This window comes from Lissotriton helveticus, chromosome 4_2 (genome assembly GCF_964261635.1).
Source record: "Lissotriton helveticus chromosome 4_2, aLisHel1.1, whole genome shotgun sequence".
Lineage (NCBI taxonomy): Eukaryota > Metazoa > Chordata > Amphibia > Caudata > Salamandridae > Lissotriton > Lissotriton helveticus.
Genome location: NC_136064.1, coordinates 48,404,336 through 48,428,274, shown reverse-complemented (window position 1 = coordinate 48,428,274; position 23,939 = coordinate 48,404,336). Strand labels below are relative to the sequence as shown.

At 46.7% G+C, this 23,939-nt stretch overlaps 1 long non-coding RNA gene across 1 annotated transcript in view; it reads left to right on the top strand.

Moving 5' to 3' along the window:
- Nucleotides 1-23,939, top strand: part of LOC144752032 (uncharacterized) — a 77,137-nt gene that overhangs the window by 44,033 nt on the left and 9,165 nt on the right. Inside the window, exon 3 of the long non-coding RNA XR_013594009.1 lies at nucleotides 16,714-17,093. This is a non-coding gene — a long non-coding RNA (uncharacterized LOC144752032). The remainder of the gene's footprint in view (nucleotides 1-16,713; nucleotides 17,094-23,939) is intronic.

The window sequence follows — 23,939 nt, the reverse complement described above, 5'->3', positions numbered from 1 at the left end:
TTTACCCCAGTACAGAGATCTGGCCCTAAATCCAGTGTGTTTTTGCTCATCATGCAATTCCAGTTTGAACCCAGCCATATGCAAATCAGTCTTGAACCTGCACCCAATGGGAACAGTCCAGCCCGAACTGCCAGGTCCTCCCTGGAATGGAAACATGCATCCGAGGACCGGTTTCGGGCTTTCAGCCCTCATCTGCCAGGATAGCTTGAAGCCAGTGGCATGGAGAGCACGGGACCACGTCTGGGCATACCTGTCTCACTCTGGGAGACAATGCAAAAAGAACAATTGATGGACAGAATGCAGAACAATGTCATACATTCACCACAGTACAAAGATCTGGGCCTAAATCCATTGTTTTTTTGCTCACCATGCAATTCCAGTTTGGAACCAGCTATATGCAAATCAGTCTTGACTGATTGGCATACGGCCAGGTCTAAACTGGGGTGGCATGGTGACAAAAAGAATGATGGATTTAACCCAGATCTTCTGACTGGGGGTGAGTGTTTTGATTTGTTCTGCATTCCGTCCATCAATTGTGTGTTTTTCCGTATTACCTGAAGAGGTAGAACTGTGACATCTCCTCAAATAAATGGAGCAGTTGGGCTCTCTACACTTTGAGCTGCCTAGTGCCAAACCAGGAACCATTGTGCCATTGTGCAAGAGTGCCTGAGTTAATATCAGGAAGGGCTACCTTTCTGAACAGAAAATATCCTTAGAGGCTCTTTCCTCTTTGTATGTGTATTGCAAGATGCAGCATCTGACACATCACCCTGGGCATCAGTACTGAAGTCCCCCTCATGGGTAAAGGTAATGATCCTCTGCAAGGCAATGTGGTGCAGCAGAAAACATAATACCACTATTTGACATAACTTTTCAGAGGATTAGTGGACGACTTCTCCAGAGTAGATGACTATTAGGAGCTCCTCATTGAACCAGACCTCCTCTTGTGCTGTTGTGCTCTCCAGTTATCGTATGACTTACTTGGGTGTGCTGAATGACCTGACTGTTTTCTCCAAATATAAAAAATAAAAATCTTGTCAGCATAATCATCATTCTAACACATTCAATCCATGTTTAGAATGTATGAGGACAACACTTACCATCAAGTCAGGCAAGGTGTGACATCTGTCACTGAAGGCTGCATAGCACTAGCAAGTCATGGGCAGACCCGGGGAATCTTTCACATACACTGGTGATGTACAGACATGGAATACAGACCATGTGTACGTTGATGTAGTGGAAGATTTTTTTCTATTGCGGTACACTTGCTCAGGGTGGCACCAAAGCAATGAATTCCATTTATGGCACCCACTTAACTGCCTTGATATTGTTAAGGGTGCCTTCATCAGTAGGGAATTGAAAATACTATTTTGTGTATCTAAGTAACTATGATATATGCTGAAGTGCACAGGAATGTGTTGTTTGAAACATCCCATTAGCATCTCAAGTGGTTTATTGGATACAGCCCGTAGCACATAAATGGAGCACTGCCATGATCTTCACAATAGGGGGGATAGCTGCTGGGTCAGGGATTTTTTGCAAAGATCTGCATAACATTGTTGTTAGATCCAATATGCTTTGCCTGTTCAAATCTTTATTTTCTATAATGCCTCTTTCTTGCATGGTAGCCAGATCTGTAAATATACATTATACTCTTGTCTGACGTGGGCATTGTCTTTCATGTGCCCTCATTGGTGACTGTACATTCATTTGCCTTTAATAGAAAATATAGTAGCATTTACATTCATATTTATTAAACATGAAACTAAAATAGGTCATAGTTGGATCAAGCGAGCTAATGCAATTTACATAAATAACGTTAGGTTCCACATTTGTAGATATTTATGTTAGATTTTTTTGAAGAATGTTGTCCTAAAGAAAATGTAATTTTTTGTCAGAGCTCTATTAATGGAGGTATAAATTCCATCACTTCTATTATCAAAAGTACATTTCTGAGTTCTGTACATCACTGAAAAACGATATGTCATGAATGGAATGAGTTTCAGTCTTCATCAAAAAGACAATTCACAGGGGCGTGGTCTGCAGCCAAAGAAGATGGCTGCACATTAGTCGCGCTGCTGTAGCAGAGTCACACATAACACCCACCATCCGCAATTATCCGTTTACCTGAAGGGCATCCACTGTCTGTGGACACTGCGTAGAGGTGATAGACGGCTTCCCCAACCTGTAGCTGCTCCGCTTCAGCTGTTCTCTCGGGCGGCTGATAAGAAGCCCGGGCTACGCAACTGTTTGCTGGAAAATGGTGGCCACCGCTGCCAAGTCCTGTCACTGACACCAGGTGCTGGCGGTGGACCTGGTGAGACTGCTGCAGGGCCAGGACCCTGTGGAACTGCAGGGCCCCATAGGGCCAGGACCGGGGCTGTTGATATCCTGTGAGGCGGAGGTCCCCCGACGTGACTGCGGTGAGCATGCGCCCGCGGGCGGACGCTGTGAGGCCCACCATGCTTTAAGGGGCCTGTGACTGTGTATGGCCATTTCTGGGAGTGCCACGGCCGGGCCCGCTTGAGGAGCGGTGTGGCGACTACCGGCGGTGGCTGGAGGCGAGGGTTAAAATCCTGAATGGTGGCTGCAAACGATCGGGGTGGCCGGCCGGTGGAACCCTGGTGGACGGAGCTCAGAGGGCCTGGTTGCTTGTGAGCAAGGTGCGGGCGAGGCATGACAGCAAGACCCAGGGTGAGCAGCTCGCAGCCTGCTATATGCCCCATGTAGTACTTTGACGGACGGTGTGTGGACCGGAGTAACTGTGAGGGGCGTGGAGACATCGCACTCAGTGGGACTTGCATCATATTGCAGGATCTGAGCTACATAGCGGCCAGGATCTTGGAACTGGCCAGGGGGGTGTAAGAAGGGGGACGCCTGCTGTTAGGGCGCCCAGAGTAATGGGCCGCAACAGAACACAGGCACAGGGCCAGACCAACTATATTGACAAATACACCTTCAACTTGGGATGAGAGGACGACCGCCAGGAGGGAGCCAGCAGAGTGAGGTGACGACCAGTGGGCCCGACTCGTCACTGAAGAACATCATGCTCGCCATCATGGAGCTGCATGGCACCATAAAGGATATGCGAGGCACCATGGAGCCCAAGCTAGATTCAGTGACGGAGGAAGTCAACCTGCTCCGAGATGACCTGGGAAAGATGTCTCCGGATCTCCAACCGACCCATGCCATCACCACGTCTTCAACAAGGCTGACTCCATCATCGCACCCCATCTCCGGGACATCATCAACACCTCCTTCAGCACCGCCACCTTCCCAGAGAGTTGGAAGCACGCCGAACTCAGCGCCCTACTGAAGAAACCATCAGCGGACCCCACCGACCTCAAGAACTACCGCCCCATCTCGCTCCTTCCTTTTCCTGCCAAAGTCATCGAGAAGACAGTCAACAGACAGCTGGCCGCCTTCCTCGAGACGAATGGATCCCTCGACCACTCACAGTCCGGCTTCCGGGCCAACCACAGCACCGAGACCGCCCTGATCGCAGCCACCGAAGACATCTGAGCCCTGCTCGACAACGGGGAAACGGCGGCCCTCATCCTCCTGGACCTCTCCGCGGCGTTCGACACAGTCTGCCACCGCACCCTAGTACAGCGCCTGCACAACATCGGAATCCAGGAGAAGGCACTGGAGTGGATCATCTCCTTCCTCGCCGGAAGAACCCAGAGAGTCCACCTCCCCCAGTTCAGATCAGAGGCCACCGAAGTCATCTGCGGCATACCACAAGGATCATCACTCAGCCCCACCCTCTTCAACGTCTACATGAGCCCCCTCGCGGCCATCGCACGCCAACACAACCTCAACATCATCTCCTACACCGATGACACCCAGCTGATCCTCTCCCTCACCAACGACCCCAACACCGCCAGAACCAACCTACACAAAGGGATGAAAGACGTAGCCAAGTGGATGATGAACAGCCGCCTGAAACTGAACTCAGATAAGACGGAAGTCCTCATCCTGGGATCATCACCCGCCGCCTGGGACGACTCCTGGTTCCCCCCTGCCCTCGGCAGTGCACCCAAACCAACGGACCACGCACGAAACCTGGGCTTCATCCTGGACTCCTCCCTCTCGATGACCAGACAAGTCGACGCCGTCTCCTCGTCATGCTTCAACATCCTACGCATGCTCCGGAAGATCTTCCGGTGGATCCCCACCGAAACCAGGAAGACGGTCACCCAGGCCCTCGTCACCAGCCGACTGGACTACGGGAACACCCTTTACGCCGGAACCACAGCCAAACTCCAGAAAAGACTCCAGCGAATTCAGAATGCCTCAGCACGACTCATCATGGGCATCCCCCGACACAGCCACATCTCCGGACACCTGAGAGACCTGCACTGGCTCCCCGTCAGCAAGAGAATCACGTTCCGACTCCTCACCCACACACACAAAGCTCTCCACAACCAAGGCCCCAGATACCTCAACGACCGCCTGACCTTCTACACTCCCACCCGCCAACTCCGATCGACCATCCACGTCCTCGCCGCCGTTCCTTGCTTCCGAAGAACCACCATGGGAGGAAGATCCTACTCCTTCCTGGCTGCCAAGACGTGGAACTCCCTCCCCATCCACCTCCGACTGACCAAAGACCACCTCTCCTTCAGAAAGCAACTCAAGACCTGGTTATTCGAGCAGTAGAGGACCACCCAAGCGCCTTAAGACCCTCTGGGTGAGTAGCGCGCTATATAAATGCTTAGATTGATTGATTGATTGATTGACAAGGTTGCGGAGGCTGAAAGCGGCATCGGTGGCTTGCAATCCAAGACGAAGAGGTTGGAGGGGCAGGTGGCCGAACTTACCAAAAACCAGGCAGATATGGCCACCCGCCTGGAGGATCAGGAAGGCCGGGCGCGCCGAAACAATGTCCGCATCGTGGGAGTTCCGGAAGGCATGCAGGGGCCATCCACAGAATGGTTTGTGGAGGATATGAGATCCTCCACAAACCATTCTGTGGATGGCCCCTCCATGCCTTCCGGAGCTCTCAACCACCTAAAGCCAAAGCGCCTATCACATTTTTTCTCGGTGGAGAGAGGCCAACGGGCACTGGGGGGGAGGCCCAAGCCAGGGGCCCCACCACGCACCATCATAGCCCGTATCCTGAATTACAGGGACCAGGATACCATCTTGCAGGCATCAAGGGTGTCCGGGGATCTGCTCCTGGACAACGTCACGATTCACTTTTTTTCCGGATTTTACCCTCAACGTACAGCGCCAGCGGAGGTCGTTTGAAAGTGTCAAAAGAACCCTCAGGGATCAAGGCATAAAGTACATTATGTTATACCCGGGTCCCTCAAGATCCCGGACGGCGAGAAGGCGTACTTCTTTGATTCGCCGGCCGAGGTGAGCGACTGGATGGCGGACCGTGGGTCGTCAGAATGGTACACGACGCTCGACCATGGACCGGGCCAGTCAGGGGTCCCAGAACAACGGCAGTCAACCACGAGAGCCCCAGCAGATCGAGCAGACATCCCTCAAGTGATTTTGGTGGTAAAGAGGACTTGGGGCACTGCGGGTGAGGGAGGTGGGGGCGGTATGCCTCAAGGCTCCTTGTTCTTTGGAGGTGGTCGGATGGGAAGCTCTTGGGTGGCGGAATCTTCTGCTAATGCTAGTGTGGGACTTCTATGGGGTTCGTGACTGATCAATGAGGGTCCCAGCCACCGTTTGGTTGCATTGGGGGAGGGGTGGGAGTGGGTGGGGCAGGGTCTAGGCAGAGAGAACCATTCTTGGGGTGTGCACTCCGTCATTTATGTATGCATTCTTCTGCGATTGCAGGCTTATGTTCCCTCTTATTGTTGGTATGGGGTTGACAGGGCAATAGGCACTCTGCATGTTTAAGAGGTGGGTGGTTGGGGGCCCACTTAGCAGGGAGGCAGGGAGGGGGGTACGAGTTGGGGGGGGTAGGGTCATGTGGGACAGTTCAAGTTTGGCTCATGGCGACTCCTATGTAAATGTTTGTTCAGTATCTTGTTATGGCAGGCACTGGCGGGGAGGGGATCAATGACAGTCCAAGTGGTGGTACCTTAATGGGTGACCAGACATCTTTCAGAATTTGATCCTGGAACGTTAACGGGTTGGTAAATAAAATAAAACGGTCTCTACTCCTGCAGTATTTGAAATGCCACGTGCCGGATGTAGTGCTCTTTCAAGAGACTCACCTTAGGGGCAATACGTGCAGGGCTGTGGATCGATTCGGCTTTAAGATGGTGGCTCATTTAGGGTTCACGTCTGGCTCCAGGGGGGTTGGGATCCTAGTGCGTAAAGCCCTTCCGATGGTAGTTACGGGTACGTGGGCTGAAGACTCGGGTTGTATGGTAGCTGTGACGGTCAGATGGGAGGGGCGCACGCTGGTGTTCAGTTCCTGTTACATCGCACCAGGGTTGCATGCACAGAACTATGTGGCTGACCTCCCCCAAGGCACATTGATACTGGGAGGTGACACTAATGAGGTTATGGATGCGGACCTTGACCATTCTGGGGAGAGACAGGGAATAAGGCCTGCACTGTTTTACCGCAGCATTGGGCCTCAGCGATATATGGCACGTACACCACCCTTCACAAAGACACTACACTTTCTATTCCGCACTGCACGGTTCCTTCTCCAGAATAGACCGTCTCTTTACCCGGGGAGACCAACTGGGTGACTTTGTGGACTCCTGCATTATGACCTGGGGAATCTCGGATTACTCCCCAGTGGGGGTCACTCTTAGAGGGGGGGTGACGACCAGGGCGGTCTTTCCTAGGATTGATGCTTGGCGCCTCAAAGACGATGCTATAGCGGACTAGCTACGTGATGGCTCCCAACTGTACTTCACCGAGAACCAGGGTTCGGTAGATTCCCAATTAATCCTGTGGGAGGCTTTGAAAGCAGTCTTGAGGGAACAGGCCCAGGTGCTAATTGGTGCCCAGAAAAAGGAAGAGACACTTCAAGTGGCGCAGCTAGAAGGGGAAATTGAGGCGCTCGAACGAGTGACAGGTGGGGCCCCTCAGTAGAGCATAGTCACGAGCTGGCTCTCAAGCACAGGGAACTCCACCCGTTGGTGGAGGGTGAGGCGCGGGCCTATTCCCTCGCCCTGCAACACGGGGTGTTTGACGCCGGAGATCTTAGCCTGGCTCGAGCGCAGGGACCGGGAGCGCTCCTGGGTGACGGAGGTGAGGGGCGAGTCTGGATCTTTGGTATCTTCCGGGGCGGCTATTGCAGAGGCCTTTGCGTCCTATTACGTAGGGGTCTACACCCCGGTATGCACCAGATTGGAATCGGACTGCGAGGAGTTCCTACGGGACTTCGCCTTACCAACACTGTCTCAGGAGCAGACCGATAGCCTAGACGCTGACTTCACGGCGCTGGAACTGGGGCAGGCCCTCAATGCACTCCAAGCGGGGAAGGCGCAGGGGCCCAACGGCCTCCCAGTTGAAATATACAAGAGGCAAGCCAGTTTTGTGATTGAACCCCTCAGACGAATGTTCCTTGAGGCGAGGGAAGTGGGGATGCTCCTGCCTGACCAGCGCGAGGCCACGATCGTGGTTAAACACAAGGCCGGGAAACCGGCAGACCAATGCTCGTCTTATCACCCGATATCGCTCCTTAATGTGGAGGCCAAGGTGTTGGCTAAAGCCTTAGCGATTAGACTGCTCTTGGTTCTGCCGGATCTGATCCATGTGGATCAGTCAGGATTCATGCTCCACAGGAGTACTATGCACAATGTACGTCAGCTCTATGGATTCTTATATATGACGGAGGACATCGGCGACACACAAGTGGCATTAATGGCGCTGGACGCCTCCATGGCCTTTGACAGCATCGAATGGCCGTACTTATTTATGGTCCTGCAGCGGTTGGAATTTGGTCCTGTCTTCTGCAGTTGGGTGCGGTTACTATACGAACAACCGGTGACCAGGGTGAGGATTAATGGGGCGATGTCTCGGACGTTTCCCCTGAGGCGGGGTACCAGGCAGAGTTGTCCTCTCTCTCCGCTCCTCTTTGCCTTGGCCCTGGAGCCATTGGCGTACTGGATCCGGAGAGAGAGGTCGTTTTGGGGCTTGGCTCTGACTGATGAGTGGGAGGAGCATATATCCCTCCACGTCGATGACATTGTCCTCTATATGGCCAGACCTTACCATTTAATGGCGCAGGTGCTCCATCTCTTTGAGCTCTTTGGTAGCTACTCCGGCTACACAATTAACTGAGCCAAATCCCTGATTTACCCATTATCGGGTCCTCCCCCACGAGTTCCGATGGGGTGTCCCGCTTCGATTGTCACCGAAGGGTTTAAGTATTTGGGGGTGTACGTCACTAGGGACAGAACGGAGTTCTTCACGAAGAATCTTGGGCCGCACCTGGCACGGTTAGCATCGGACGTTGCCCACTGGAGGTCCTTGCCTCTTTTCCTGATGGGACGTGTCTCACTATTTAAAATGTTGGCACTACCGCGTCTCCTTTATATCCTGCAGAACACACCATATCCGGTCCCTGGGGGGGTATTCAAGCGTATATTCCAGGCCTTGAGAACGCTGCTTTGGGATAGAGGGAACCCTAGAATATCATTACGGAAGCTCACACGAGGGGTGTACGATGGGGGGCTGGCCCTCCCGGATGTGCAGTTGTACTACTGGGCATCCCAGTTGCTGGTCATTAACGACTGGACGTTTGGGGCACGGTCGAAACCGGCCTATAGGGTTGATAGATTTGCCATGCTGGAGGGCAACTGCGAACCTCTGCTGTATTCGCGGAAACAACGCAGGGATCTGCCCTCGCACATGTTTATATACATTTGTTTGTGGGACATTTTCAACTCTTATTTCATTTTCATTGTTACATTTTTTTTTAACCTTTCTTAACATTTAATATATATTAATGTTAATATGTCTTTTATTAGTATATATTAAATCATTATATATTTTATACTATTTTATGTTATTACTTAATTTATATATTTCAATGATTTCATAATTTTGTATATCATTGTTTGATATGTCTAATTTGTTTAATAATTATTTATAATTTGTAAACATTTATTCAACATTTTAGTTTTATTTAGCAGCCATTTTTATTTCCGCTACCTTCAGTTTTGTAATCTATTTGTATTATTTGTAGTCTATTTCCCCAGAACCGGGTCGTGGTGAATTGCCACTGTTCACTGAACTGGTAGGTCATTTTTTTAAGGATTTTTTGTTTTTAGGGTGAGAGGGATTTAGGGTGGCGGTTTCCAACTTAGTTATAGTGATGTTTGTGGATTACTTGAATATTTAGGGCATGATTACGATGTTGAGACACCATTTTTGTCTTGGGACAGACCAACCTCAAGTCATATTGGGGTTGCATACTTCCATTTCTCTATAGGAGCTTGTGCTGCAGCTGTAAACCGTCTGCAGCAAAAACTCCCATAAAGAAATGGGAGCCTGTGTAATCCTTGCACCATGTGTCATGCACCTCTCTATGCCTTCCACATAGTGCAAGTCTTTACAGGGGGCACTCCCCACAAGCGGAAGACCAGGGGGGAAAGTGGCCCTGCTAGGAGCCCCCAAAGGCACTTTACGACAGCAAATCCATGCGGAAAGGCCGACATAGATTTGCTCTCGGAAGGGGCCATCATAATCCTGAAAGTGAAAATGCCTTGTTCACGGGATTATGCGGCCCTTCCAAAGTACTCCTTGACCGGTAATTGTAATACAATCGTCAGAAGTCAAACTAGGGATGTTGGTCTGAAAGCCTACAACCAGCAGTCAGAGACTTTCCGAACTTCATCCTAATTAGCCCCCAAGATGTGTTGCTGTTAGTGTTTTTCACTACTTTGTCTTTTCACATTTTTCTACACTGTTATCCCTATGCTATGTTAAACTGTGTGAGGTTAGTTATAATTTAATGATTACCTGCTATATATGTATTTTTAGGAGTGTAAAGTGTTTTGCAGGTGAGCTTTTTTAATTTACAGATTTTGTCTACAAACATATTCAATGAGCATTTTGGAGCTAATGTTTTTTTGAAGAAACAAAAATTGTTTTGGTTTATATTAAGCAAATGGTTTTTACTTTGATTTCCTTTTTGGGGGGGTTTCCTCGAGTGGTTCTTGTTTAAAACACGTTTTCTGTTTTTTTAGATACTTTCCATTGCTTTGCGAAAGTTGCTTTGTGATTGTTATATTTTTACACATTGGGGGCATTTTTGAATTCATTTATCTCATTTTTGGTGGATTACTAATATTTGTTACGTAAAGACAAAAAAGGATCTGCAGCTACAGAACAATAATTTTTATTGCTTTCATTTATTTTCGGTGGGAAATCGGATATATTATTTATGTCAAATGTATGTGATTGTTATGTGGAATTGTTTGGATTCTGTTTTGTATTATGTTATGAGATGGATTGAGTTTGCTTTTATCTAAATTGGTTGATGATGGTTACATTTTTTGAAATAATGTATATATATTTTTTATAATATCAGTCTATATTAACGTTGCGATTTTAAATAATTGTTTGATTTATATAATACAATATTATACTTCTTAAAAAAATGCATTTGATAGTTTAGAGTTTGTCATAGTTTTGTAGGTGTTTGGCAGGTTAACATTTATGTTCTTCTCATTATCTAAGTCATCTACTTCTTTGTTATTTATAAAGAGTTTGACTTTCAATTATAACAGGCCATTCTTTTGATTTGTTTGCTAAGTTTAGGTGCTATTTGACCATCATATTGCTCAATATGTAGTTATTCATAGTTTTGTTCTTTTTGAAATGTTTGTGTAAATTTGTATAGTGTACGTTGAGTTCTGCCTAGTGTTGTTTGTTTTGGTTTTCTGTGCGAGTGCTGTAATGTTCATTCCAACATGACATTTGGAATTTGACTTGGCCTCTTTGTCCTGAGCGATGCAGTCTGGCAACCTAAGTGTCTTCGAAAAAGTCCATTAGGGGACTATGTTTGTCTTAAATTTTTGTGGGTAGAAAGTGATTTCCATTGGTAAGTTGTAGTGGCTGGCTACCTCTGTTACAGAGATGTAGGCTAGTGCTATCATTTGTTTTATTTTAAAGGCATATTGGAGGTTTGTGAAATATTCTACACTTAGGCCTCGTGACGAGGATGGCTTCAGAGGAACGCCAGGCTCTTGGTGGTGCGGCAGTGGCAGTGGCAGATCCAGCCAACGCCGCATTGGCGGTCCAATGGCCCCAATAGGAGTTGGGCATTTGGACTGCAATATGAGGCCGCAATTTGCTTGGCTGGGCTGCTGTGGTCCTGCCAAGCATATTACAAGTTTCCTCTCCACCAGGGTTTAGATGGAGGTTCTTCCTCCAGGTGAACCTTGGTGGAGAGAAAATAAAGGGCACCCTACAGGGCCCTCCTGAGCCTTAACCACGTTTGGATGCACACAGAGGGGCATAACGTACCACCCTGAGTGCATGCACATAGGTTCCCACATGGCATGGACTTTCGACTCCATACAGTGCAGGAACCTTGATTGGCAGTCCCATTGTGGTGCCTTTTTCAATGCACCGCAACCTTTAAAGAGACACTGCAATGGGACCACCATGCCACCCACCTGCTAGACTACTAAAAAGTACTAATCTGGCAGGCGGGTGGCAGTGACATTCGGTGGAGCGGTTTGCACCGCCGCACCACCGGCCCGCCGAAAGTCTAAGGGGTCAATTCAGATGTCAGTCAGAAGGGCTCCAAATTGGATTCGGGTTTGCCGAATCCGATCTGGAGCCCTTGTTTCCGACCGACGTGTTCCCAGTTCCGAACGACCAGGTACGATGCCTGGAAACCGTTAGGGCTGACCAAATCAGTTTGGAAAGGCATTCGGTAAGGTTGAGCCTTCCTGGAGCCGATTCGTACAGCTCTAGGGACATGTTTCCGAAAGAGTGAGTACGATGACCAATTTGGGCAGCCTTTCCTTGCTTTGATTGAAATTATATGAACAGCCTTATATGGTTGTGTGGGGGTATGTTTTTAGAATGGGTGGAATCATGGCTTGCTCAAATTCTATAATAATAATTGTTTTGGGATAGTAGTTTTTTGTTTTATGTTTTATATGGTTTAATAGCTCGTAGTAAGAACTGTTTCGTTTATTTGACAGTAGGGCATGTATACAAGGGATATTTGTGTTTTGACATTCACAATGTATGGTGTATATCTAAGTGAATGGTTTGGGACACATTTTTAAGAACCCATCCTTCTTCCAGGTTTGACATTGGCTAAGTTTCATTAAAATATTTACTGCAGCGAATATTAGTATTAATTTCTTAATATTTAGGTTGCCATGTAAAAGGAAAGACTCCTCATTATGTGTGATTATTAAATGTACAGATATGCTTATGTCTTGGTATCTTCTAGAGGCAGATGGGATACCGCTGGTGGCTTTATTAGTTTGTGAAATTAAGGGCCTTATAACGATGTCAGTCAGAGTTGCCTCCCACCGACACCGGTTCGGTGTGTGAACTGACCGACCATAGGTCTGCGGTTCCACACACCTCATTACAATGCATCTGCACATGGTGCAGTCGTAAACTCCCATTTGTCTATGGGAGCTTGTGGGGCAGGCAAAAACCACTTACAGTACAAGCTCCCATTGAGAATTGGGAGTTTGTGTAAATCCCTGCACCTTGTGGCAGGCACCTGATAGTGCCTGCCACATGGTGCAGCGATTTTCAGGACCACAACCGTAGGATGCAGAAAAGATAGGAGCCCTGCTAGGGCCCCACAAAGTCGTTTTCCAACAGCCTTTCCATGTTGAAAAGTCCGACAAGGAAAGGCTGTCTTCAAGGGAGAATGAGTGAGCGGTTTCTGACTGGCACAAGGAGCCTGCGGGCCAGTCAGTAACCACTAATACTGAGTCGGATTGACCAGCCAGTTTACAGTCCGGGAGGCTTACACACCGACATAGTAATTAGGTCCTTCATGTTTTAAAGAGTGGATAGATGGTTGCTGCCCTGTTATGTATTCAGGGACAGGGAAGTAGGATATCTTTTATGATTTTGCATGTGGGTTCCTGCGAGCTAGTGTTTGCCTCTCTTATATCTTGCAATATTTCTCTTACTTCTATTTCTGTCACATTTGTGGTGTGGTTGTGCTCTCTTACATGTATTGCAACATCATGTTTTGTAGTTGCACTTCCATAGAATGCATTAGAATAATAATTAGTATATTTATAGCTTATATTTTCTGGTGATACACTTTCTTGGCTGTAGGTGATGCGCATGTGATTTTATAACTTCTTTCCTTTCTGTGAAGGGATACATGCCTGTCTGTAAGTAATGTAATAGGACAAAAAGAAATAATATTTTAACTTTTGCACGTTTGTTATTAACCTGTTAGAAAAATGGAATTACTTGTATTTTGTAAGAGGCCCATAAGAATGAATAGGATTTGTGCCCACAATTTGCGAGTAACCAAGAGGCACTCACAAATTCCGGGCGCAATTTCAAGGGTGCAAGGGTTCCAAATGGAAACCCTGTTGCACCCCTGAAATGTGCATGTGTGCACACGTGGCGCACATACATGCACTTTCTTTTGTGCTACTTACATTGCATTTAAGGAATCGCAATTTGCGATTCCTTAAATGCAATTGCAAAATAAGGATTCGCAATTTTTGCAATTCCTTATTTTGCGAGTAGGTTTAATCTTACCCACATTGCTCAAAACCAAATTGCGATCGCAAAGGCTGAAATTCCTACATCTGGGCCTAAGTTGTTTAAAATAGCAGGCACCTGAACTGTTGTTGGACTACTGGCTTTTTTTCAAGCCCTGAACAGAAGACGATTTATTTCTGTCCCTATTATAAACAAGTGGATCTCTATCACATCCATTAGGAGCAGCAGATCATAACACTCATAGTCGGAACAATGAGCTGGTGGACTAATTACAGGAAGGCTGGTCTACTGTGTGTGTCTGTAGGCATACAAAAATCAAGTATTTTTTGTTCAAATCTGAAAATATTTCAAAATTAGATCAATGACAATAAACATGCAGCTGTGGCATTGTGAAGCAAGTTATACATCTTTGTATTCTTTGTAAGTGTATCCAAGCAGGTCTCCATCGCCTTTAGACAAAACATATTCTAGAGCTTATAGTAAAACATACACTTCATAATATTTAGTTTATCGAAGACAATGTGTCTTTTTTGGGGAAAATATATGTCTGATATTAGTAATACTGATGAAAATAATAAATTATATATTTAAAAAAATAACAATGGACAAGCATTTTACAAAAAGAATTTAAAATGTTACATACTGCATTTTCACAGAAAGGGCTTTAAAAAGAGCTCAATACAGGGACATAGTATGGTGCTTTCAACTAAAAATAAATTAAGCATAACACGTGCATTTGGAAAGGAGAATCCATCTCATGAGCAAAACATCTGTTTTTTTTTACCTACGATTCCATCATGGTTGGGGTGGCTCATTGACCATCCATATTTAGCAACAGAAAACTGAATCCTTGTAGTGTCAGGTTTATCTTGATCGAATGATTGAATGAGGTAGGATGGCTGTTTTTGAGCCTTTTAATACTTTCAAGACTGCCAGCTTAGGTGTGGTTGGTAAACCACCATGAAGATGCCATTGTAAAGCTGAGTCAAAATTGGCTGTACTATGTAATGGCTGCAACACCTCTATCAACTGCTTTTACAAAAATACTCCATCAATGCATTAGAGTGGGAGCAAGGGAGATGGAGGGGTTTTGATGGAGTTTGTCCAGCACACCCTGAAATCTAAAAAAGACCTGCTGATAGTCATGGTTGGGTACAGGTACACCTACAATTTTGTCACTCCATACACATCCACCACAGTGTAAATCAAGCCCTTAGACTCTATTCTAGAAGTCAGATTTCCTCATTGCGGCAAAGTCGCAGCCTATAGACAGCAGGTGGGTATCAGACCCACTAAAACAGATGTTCTACTGCAGACAGAATACAACAGGTTTCTTAATTAAAAAGAGACTTGAATAACATCACATCTGGCCTTAATTCCTTATGCGGAAATAGTCTGAACTGTATACATTATTTAATCACCCATAATACTTGAGGCTAGCCGAAACTAGAAAACACAGTCTTAATTCAAATTATCGAACAAAATACACATTTCATCTAAAGTTAGTGTGCTGCGAGTATGAAATGCATTGTGCTAACTATTTATTTATTTATTTAGATTTATATAGCGCCTTATCACCCAGAGGTCTCTAAGCGCTTGGACTATCACACAAGTTTACTTCTTACATAGCAGTCTGATAAGTCCCTTGTCTAAAAGTATATTAAGTGTGCAAAGTGGGCAGGATAAACTTACACTCCCTTATTAGTCTTAGATGTTCCTAAATTGCATGCAATTGCTTTGCATGTAAAGTGCATTATGCCCACAATATTTTTATTGTTTGGTTAATTAAAACCATTACAGATTTTTTAAAACCATTATATGTATTTACGGAGATTTCCGAGTATGTTACCAGTGGCAGCAATGCCCAATATACGACGATTAATATTTGACTGTGTTAAAATAATAAAAAGCAGTGCAATTGTAGAATGACCGCTCCTTTTTGCTTTACGTTCAATGAGACCTTTAGCTCTATAGTATGGGCCAGATGTAGGTAGCCAAATACCAGTCGGTAACGGACAAAAATACCGAATTTCGGCCGTTACCGACCGGAATTTACTTCGTGAGATGTAGGAGTCAAAAATAGACCGATTCGGTAAATACGAGTTGGTATTTTACCGAATTCTAATTTACCGAATTCTTAATTACCGAATTCTAATTTACCGAATCAGTAAATAAGAAATGGTAAAAAATGACCATTGAGATGTAGGAAACCTAAAAAATACCAAATTTCACAAAATTCGGTATTTAAGAGTCGTTATTTACCATGGAGTGAAAGCAGGTGGTAACCAGGTGCAGGCTATAAAAAAGCCCCCAAAATGCAACACTGTGACCAGAATGGCGGCATTCTACGTCATTGCAAGGCGGCTACGGCTACAGGCAGCAGGAGAGATGGTCTGGAGAAGGGAGGAGCAAGTCTACAGGCAGAGGATTACGTTTTTCCAACTCACAGAGCCCGAGATATTGCAAAGGTACAGGCTTGATCCCCAAACCATCCTGGACTTGATCAAGGGACCTGCACCCACTCCTGGAGCACCCAACACCAAGGGCGTACGCCAACCCACCCCATGTGCAGGTGCTGTGTAGCCTACACCTGTTTGCATGTGGGAGTTACCAGAGTGTGACTGCTGCCATAGGTGGGGTGTCCCAGAGCTGCCTGTCCCGTTTCTTCAGGAAGTTCCTAGATGCCATGATGCAGAGAACGCATCATTACATTAGCTTCCATGACACATATGCGGAACTTCTGAACACCAAAACTGAGTTCTATCAACTGGCACACTTCCCACACGTCATCGGCTGTATAGATGGCACCCACATACCAATCTGCCCACCTGCAGCCACAGAATACATATACAGGAACTGGAAGTCAACACACTCAATCAATGTGCAGGTGATATGGAATGCTGGCAACATCATAACAGACATTGTGGCCAAATTCCCTGGGAACACCCACGACTCCTACATATTTCAGAACAGTGGGATCTTCACACGCCTTGCTGCTGGAGATTTTGGGGAAGGATACCTGTTAGGTAAATAACTGTGACACAACCTGATAGTTACAGCTGATGAATATATTTTGAGTATGTAAGTAATGGCACTCTCTTTTCCACCTAGGTGATAGCGCTTATGCTGTGCGGTCCTTTGTGCTCACCCCCTAGCTTAATCCATCTACCAGGAGTGAGAGGCGTTACAATGTGGCACACAGTGCAACACCCAGCGTCGAAGAACGCACATTTGGAATAATAAAAAGCATGTTCCGCTGCCTCCACAAGAGCGGAGGTGCACGGCTGTACACTACTATCATCTGCTGTAAGATCATTGCGACCTGTGCCATGCTGCACAACCTTGCCACCAAGAAAGGCGCAGAAGTGGAAATTACATATCATGAGGACATTGATGATGGGACTGAACAGCCAGAGCACTATGCAGCAGGAGCAGCGCCAGCCACAGATGGAAGACTGAGATGGGCAGAGATCACACACAGCTATTTCTAAGTAAGTAAGGAGACACAGCGTGGCTTTGTATGTAAATGACGTAGTTTAATGTGCACTACGGCAATGTATTGATAGCACACCATGCTACTTCAATGTCTGAATACCTCACTGGGCGGTCACAGGTTACTTCACCCTGACATGTCCTGTGGAGTGTGGGTAGCATTATTGTTTGCGCCCATGCATAACAATGTGGGATGCCCGAGGCTGGGTGGCAACGGTGGCAGTGGAGCCAGGCTCAGCAGATTGGCGCCTGCTGCTTCTACGAATGTCTGGTATGGGAGTGCAACAGCTGCTCCTGCTGGTGGTGTCTTCTGTGTCCCCCACACCTGTGTCCCCAGCGTTGGCTGACTGGTTTGTCAGTAGTAGTTCATGGCAGAAGTTACTCTCCCCATCCCCCTAGACAAATCCGTGCAGCAGTGCACAATGCCATCTTGCATGGCGACTGAGCGCCGACATAGCAGGGAGGTGGCTGTAGCAAGCCGGTTCATGGCCTTGGTGTGTTGCTGCATACACTGCCTATCCCAGCGCCTCTCAGTGTGGTCAGAATCTAGTTTCTCACAGAGAGCCATCATGCACTGCGACATGTCCCTCATTCCCTCTGCCATGTCTTTCATTCTCTCTGCCATGGAGCCAATCCCCCGGTCAATGTTGCCCATCTTGGTATTTAAGTGGCGCACCTGTCTCTGCACTGCTAATATTCCCTTTGCTTGCAGGCGCTGCACTTTGACCATAGTGGCCTCCAGCCCACAGAAGAACCCCTCACCATCCTGAGCATCGCTTCTCTCCCGTACCCTTCGGCGTCTGGCACCGGTACTCACACCTTCAGATGCGGACTGCTGCCCCGCGTTGTCTGCCTCCAGTGGATCCGTTTGTGTGTCCCCCTCCCCATCATCCTCATCAGACGTCTCCAAGATTCTGAGAGGGGGCACATCATGCCTCCTTGGCTTTACCAGTTCTGATGAAACTATAGTTGGTGTGGGGGAGAGTGCTGGTGGGTCCTGCTGTGGTGAGTCGTACAGCAGATGCGACGAAGGCTGTGCTGTGGTGGGTCGCTCTGGTGTTGTTGCTGCCTGTGCTGTGGGTGCGGGTGACGGCTCAGTGCTTTGCCCTGCACTTGTGCCTGCGTCATCACTCCTCTTCGTTTGCGGTGCCCTCTCCTCCCTTTCCTGTGCTGTCCTGCGCGATGACTCTCATGTGGACAGATATGGACATTGGGTCAGTGGTGATGTACACCTGTGTGTCATTATAAAGTCACATTGCTGTCACACAATTGCATAGTCCTCAACTGCTTCTGGGTGTAGTGTGTGGCATGCCTTGCTGTTTTCTGTGATGAATGTAGTGGTGTATGTTTCTTTGACTACGTCTACCATGATGCATTGCAGGTAAATCCTAAAACCTGTACTGGAGTGTGATACACACAACTACATTGAAGAAGGGGGACAGGGAAGGGGGTGAGGATTGATGTCATGCAGCTTACCTTGTTTTTTTGCAGCTCTGGCTGAGCTGACAGCATCCCCTATCCCATGGACACTCTCTGGCTCCAGGGAGGACTCCACCAGCTGCTCCAGGTCTCTTAGTGCAGGTGCCTGGTTCCTTCCTCCCCCTGTGGCACTGGCTTCTTTTTTCTGTGCTCATAGGGTTGAATGGGTATTACCGAATCGGTATTTTCCGATTCGGTATTTACCGAATCGGTAAATACCGAATCGGAGAATCCAAATTTTGCCAAATCAGTCATTTTTACTAAGTGTGGGTCAAAAATCCGTTCCGCTCGTGGAATTTGCAGATTTTCGACAATTTAGCGATCCGCGAATCGCGCGAAATGCCTGGTTCCTTCCTCCCCCTGTGGCACTGGCTTCTTTTTTCTGTGCTGCCAGCTTTTTCTTGGTTATGATCCTAATATCATACCACCGTTTTTTCAGGTCATCAATTTCCCTTGTTGTGACCCCGATGGCATTCACCTTGGACTGGATCCCCAGCCAGGTGTTTCTCTTCACAGAGTCTGCAACATGCAGAGACTGATTTCCAAATAGCTGGGTGTGGTATCTCACAACCTCCTCCACCAGCACCTGCAGTTCAGCTGTGCTGAATTTCAGTTTCTTTTTGCGCTCAAATCCATCCCTCTGTGATTCCTGGGACTCCATTGTGAAGCTCAGCTCAGCTCAGGGCAGCCAGCTCCTCAGTGTCTCACAGCTCTCCTGAATGTCCAGTTACTCTGCACCTGCATGGATGTGGCCACTTCCTGGTAGTGGGGTGGGGTAGATGCATTTGATTGGTTGGTTCCTCTGTTGCTTTGTTGTGGGGTGTGGTGGATGATCTTGATTGGTTGACAGGCTCAATTGGGTGTATTTTGTATTTCTGATTCGGTATTTACCGATATCGATACTGATTCGGTAATTCCCATTCATTCCTATGGGCCTGAAGGCCCATAGGGTTGAATGGGTATTTACCGAATCGGTAAATACCGAATTGGAGAATCCGAATTTTGCCGAATCAGTAATTTTTACTAAGTGTGGGCCAAAAATCAGTTCCGCCCGTGGAATTTGCAGATTTTCAGCAATTTCGCGATCCGCGAATTGCGCGAAATTGCCGAAAAATATGCGAATCCGCTTGCGGGCGGATTTTTTTTGGGGCCCACAGGAAGAACAGTTAAGGCAGGTGCTCGAGTTGAAGCTAACTTTGTAAGCATTTTAGAATGGCGCCGGCAAGCTGCCAGAGTTTAAATTGCTTACTTGTAAGTTGCAACTTCAATTCTGGCAGCTTGCCGGTACCATTCTAAAATGGTTACAAAGTTAGCTTCAACTCGGGCACCTGTCTTAACTCTGTAAGTGCTTCCTGTGGGCCAAAAAATAAACGTCAACAGGTAGCACTTACAGATATAAATAAAGCAGGTGCCCGAGTTGAAGCTCAAATTCAGTAACGTTTTAATCAGCCCAAAACATTAGTGAGTACGGTCGAGGCTGGGCAAGTGTACTTTAACCCCATATCTGTCATCGAAAAATAGCAGCAATACTCGAGGGAGGTCTTTGAATTCCTGAGTTTCTCTAGCGCAACCCCCGTGTAGTTCCTGTGACCTGGAGGCTGCTTTCTCCAAACCTGCTGCCCTGCTCGCTCTCTGACCCTTTACACAAGAGTCATGTGAACACGCATAGAAGCCCCGGGTTTTTGCATCCATGAGTTTCTCGAGTGCAACCCCCGTGTAGTTCCTGTGACCAGGAGGCTGCTTTCTCTTCACCTGCTATCCTGCTCGCTCTCTGACCGTATACACAAGAGGCATGTTGATAAGCATAGAAGCCCCGCACCACACACTAGTGGTATCAAACGTCTTCCCGCCCTTTCCCAATCCCAACTATGATGGACAGCCCACTCAAGGGACCTCGGCGCCTTTTGGCGTGGTGGCAAGTTACAGGCACACATGGTCAGTGGAGACACATCTTCTGGCCCTTTACGCAGCTGCAGTGTAAGAAAAGCACTATTATTTACCCAACGAGGTACCACTTACTGATTAGCCAGTTGAAAGTACTCCAGTTGAGTAGAGGTATTGCACAAAACGGTGGCATCTTCGTGGATAACTATGCAGGGCAGGATTCATTCTGGCACGAGGCCGCTGTCACAAAAATTAAACCTCAACATGAAGCACTTACAGATATAAATAAAGCAGGTGCCCGAGTTGAAGCTCAAATTCACTAACGTTTTAATCAGCCCAAAGCATTAGTGAGCACCGTCGAGGCTGGGCAAGTGTGCTTTAACCCCATATCTGCCATCGAAAAATTAGCAGTAATACTCGAGGGAGGTCTTTGAATCCCTGAGTTTCTCGAGCGCAACCCCGTGTAGTTCCTGTGACCAGGAGGCTGCTTTCTCCTCACCTGCTGCCCTGCTCGCTCTCTGACCTTATACACAAGAGGCATGGTGACACGCATGGAAGCCCCGCACCACACACTAGCAGTATTAAACGTCTTCCCGCCCTTTCCCAATCCCAACTATGATGGACAGCTCACTCAAGGGACCTCGGCGCATTTAGGCGTGGTGGCAAGTTACAGGCACACATGGTCAGTGGAGACAAATCTTCTGGCCCTTTACGCAGCTGCAGTGTAGGAACAGCACTATACATTTACACAACGAGGTAGCATTTACTGATTAGCCAGTAGAAAGTACTCCAGTTGAGTAGAGTGCAAGTTGCAAAAACATTCCGCGAGTTCGCGGGAAAATCCGCAAATTTCGGATTTTTTTGTGATTTCGCGGACCGCAGATCCGCAAAATTCAACCATACTTAATTTTTACCAAAATTTTACCAACATCCCATTTTTTTAATCTAAAATACCGAATCGGTAAAATTCGGTACTTTAGAGTCAGTAAAATAGGATTACCTACACCTGGCCCTATATCTTTTAAAACATGAAGCGCGTTATAGTTAGAAAGTATTTAAGCAATCCCCTCTACCCCTGCTGCGTTTGTAACTTTTTGTTTACTTGTTAAAGAAACTTTATTGTCCTGCGCGAAAGCTACAGCAACTAGCTAGTCAGAAGTGCCATCATAGCAGGAAGGCAAGATCTTATCTTGAGTGACCGAAGGGCTGGAACTATAAATTGTTGTCTCAGTTGACTGACCGCGGGACAAATGCAGAGAAATTGTTGAACTGTCTCTTCCACGCTCCCCCACAGTCAACAAAGTTTATTCAGCTAGGTTTGTCTCCACGATGGAACTTGATCTTTTGAGGAAAAAGCTCAAACTCGAATGAGAAGGAGGAGTGCTATGTTGTTGGAAATATGTGATTTACTAGGTATGGCTGCAGCCCCCAGTTCCCATACGATGAGAAGACCATCCATCCATGTTTTTTCCTTGATATCTCGGCTATATCAAGTGCTCAAGATTGCTGTTTGGCTGCTTTTTTTGGCAATTTCTTGTTGCAGGGATTCTGCACATGCGCAGAACTATGCGGAGGAAAACAGGACCTCAGTGTATAGGGGTTGCACCTTCCTACCACCTTAGTACCCAACATCCCAAAACTGACTAGCTATAGTGTCTCATTCGTTATCCTATATAATCACAAACACAACACTCCCGACTCTCTAAAGAATCGCAGTAGCTAGACATATCCTTTCGCTCACTCACTCGTACTTGTCCACAATAAGGATTGTCAGGGTCACTTTATTGTTCAAAATGTTTATTTTTACTATTGTGCTCTATAATGCAGTATACGAGCCACTACCAGCAGCAAAATGCATAAAGCTAGAACTGTTAGCATTGTTACAATACCATAGACTATGAAGGGGAATGTCATCATACACGGACAGTGGAAAGAAGACTATAAGGCCTAACCACCCTCCCCTTGGTAAGTTGAGGTTTAACATATAAAGGAAGATCTCTAGGCTTAGTCAGCAGACCCCATACCTTAGAGCCTAGATGGTAACTTTGCATCATAGGAACAGCATAGCTCTTCGCCAAGGAAAGGTTTCCCTCCAAGTGTGTGAACAAAATTCAACCCCGTAATATCACAGCATGAGCTTTCTAACAGCACAACTGTGTGTAGCATGTGCTGTCTTGGTGCTAGAGACTGACCAGAACAGAATAAAAAGGGGTATGTTTATCGACCTTGCACATTGTGTTCAGACTAAACTCAAGGAAAAGCAGAGAACACAGAAAGCAGACAGTTCTCATGTGAAAGGCACAGAGTCTTGCAAAATAAAATCATGTAGTAACGTGCGAAAAAGCAGCATCATGCTAGCAGAGCTCATGCTAACATAAGCAATGTCGAGAATGACCCTAAAAGCCATATAACATTCTTTCCATGCGGGGCAGCTGATCTTTAGACCCTAATCATCAGTCAGATTGAGGGTGGTTAGCGCTTGCTGGAGCACCGTTGGCCAGTCATTCTTGGTTTTGGGCTGATTCTTTATTTCTGACCAGCAAAGTGCTGCCAGGGATTCTGGGTGTGCCGCTCTCAATCTCCAGCACATTTTGATAATTGCTGCTGACCGACAGTTGATGAAATAGCCAAATTCTAGTCAAACCTGCATTTGAGGGATAAATTACCGGATTTGAAAGATGCGTTTAAAAAGAGTGGACTGCTGTAGGTTAATAAAATTGCATTTTTACCCGTTTAAAAGGCCGGAGCCAAAGGTGAGTGTTGGAAGGAACTTAGCTGCAATTAATTGTAAAAGGTGGGAATTATACGGTAACCCTAACTTTATTCATAGTGTATTACATGCAAAACTCAGTTTGTTCGCCTGGGCTCGTCTTTTTGTTAGATGGTCTTTAAATTTTAATTTGGAACCCACAACCACCCCTAAGTATTTGTATGATCCGACCAACTCTATTTTGTTTGCCGCTGTGGTCCATTTAAGTTTAATGTAATGGCAAGTTGTGTTTGCAGAAAAGCAGATGACCTTTGTTTTTTTTACAATTTAATTTCAGTCCAAGTGCATCTGTGTATTCCAGCAACTTGGTTATCAGACGCTGGGCGCCAATTGGAGTCTGGCTGCAATAGACTATATTGTCTGCATATTGTAAATTTCTAACTGGGTGATTTGCTATCTTGTGTGGATCACTTTGGACTTTTGACAAGCTTACATCTAAATCTGCTGTAAAGATGTTGAATAGGCTGGGAGCTAGTACACATCCTTGCTGTAGGCCTATGTATGTGGGTATCCTCCCTGTTGTTTTCTCGCCTTTGCCTAACTTAACTTGGACCCATGATTGTGAATACAAATTTACTATGGGTCCAAGTAACTTTAACGGGATGCCCCATTTTGCCATCTTTGACCATAAGCGCCCCCTCGGAACCATATCGAAACCTGCTTTTAGATTAACAAAATAGGTGTACAATTTGGTGGACTTTTGTAAGGCTTT